Source organism: Aplysia californica, unplaced genomic scaffold (assembly GCF_000002075.1).
Source record: "Aplysia californica isolate F4 #8 unplaced genomic scaffold, AplCal3.0 scaffold00329, whole genome shotgun sequence".
NCBI classification, from domain to species: Eukaryota; Metazoa; Mollusca; class Gastropoda; order Aplysiida; family Aplysiidae; genus Aplysia; species Aplysia californica.
Window position 1 is genome coordinate 230,506 of NW_004797599.1, and position 1,558 is coordinate 232,063.

Here is a 1,558-nt window from a genome sequence, read left to right on the forward strand (position 1 = left end):
AGCAAGATTAAAGAGCGACCCATCAGTTCTCCAGTGGAGGAAGACATCCCCTGGTGACTCTTTGAAGGCGTGTTGCAGTAAGACAGCAAAGTAAGTACTAAAAAGGGTTGGTGCTAAGACACAACCTTGCTTTACTCCGCTATTGATGTTGAAACTGTTTGATGTTGAATCGTCAAACTGAATGGTGGCCTTCATATCATTGTGGAATGAGATGATGAGCTGTAGCAATATTGGGGGACAGCCAATTTTTCCAAGCATCATGTACACTCCTGATCTACTGACTGTATCAAAAGCCTTTGTCAGAGCGACGAACGCAGTATGTAATGGCAGTCGTTTTTCCAGGTTTTTTCTTGTAGCTGACGAATAGAAAAGATCATGTCCATTGTTGAGCGGTTTGATCTGAAAACGAATTGGCTCTCTGGTAGGACTCTTTCTGCTAGTTTCTGAAATAACGTCAGGACGACCCTAGCGAAAGCTTTTCCAGTGATGCTTAGCTGTGAGATATCTCTGTAGTTGTTGCAATCTCCTTTGTCCCCTTTGTTTTTGTAGAGTGTGGTGATTTTGGCATCTCTCATGTCATGTGGAATTTCTGCTTTCAGCCAAGAAGTCGTTAGTAGCTTGTAGAGATATGGGAGGAGGGTCTCTTTATTCTCTTTCAGCATTTCAGCAGGTATGTTGTCATTTCCTGTTGCTTTTCTGCAAGCGAGTTCATCGATTGCAGAGTAGAGTTCCTCTTTTGTTGGTGTTGTATCAAGTTCTGACATTTCGGAGAGCTGAGGAATGGCCTCATGTAGCTGTCTATCAACATGTCGCTCCTCTGAGTATAAGTCTGAATAATGTTCCACCCATCTTTCCATTTGTTTCTTGTCTGTCAGCTGTTCACCTGTTGCAGACTTTAGAGGTGCCACTATGTTTGCTGTTGGTCCAATAGCAACTCTGATGTTTTCATACATTTTCCTGATATTACTGGTATCGCTGGCCTGTTGAATTTCTGAGCATAGATTGTCCCAGTACTGATTGGCACACTTTCTGGTTTCTCTTTGAAGGTTGGATTTAGCAGCACGTAGTTGTTGCCTTGTACTCTCTGTTGCTTTTGTGTTGTGTTCTATCAGAATCTTACGCTTTTTCTCGAGTAGAGGTGCGAGTGTTGATGCACTGGCCTCAACCCAGCCTTCCTTGTAAGGTCTTTCTATTCCAAAAGTCTTGACTAAGCTAAACGACTGGGCCTTACTATATGGAGAACGTGCCTTGCCCAATTTGCACGAACCCGCTCTCGACTTAGCTGATTTAGTCCAAAGGAGAGACGAGGTCAATACATTTGGAACCAGTAAAGTTGCAGGGGCTGCCAGAAGATAGTTCGGATCGTTCCTCCCTGTCGACTGCCTTAGGGGCCCTCCCTCCGGATTTGTATAGGGTTTACTCCCTTAAACTTCCATACTCCCGTATGCACCTACAAGACAGTAGGAACAGCTGCAGGTAGTATCATCTACTGTCATTATGGCAGCAACACTAAGGCTGATCTGACTATAGTACACATTTTTTTTAAAAAGAGAGAGAG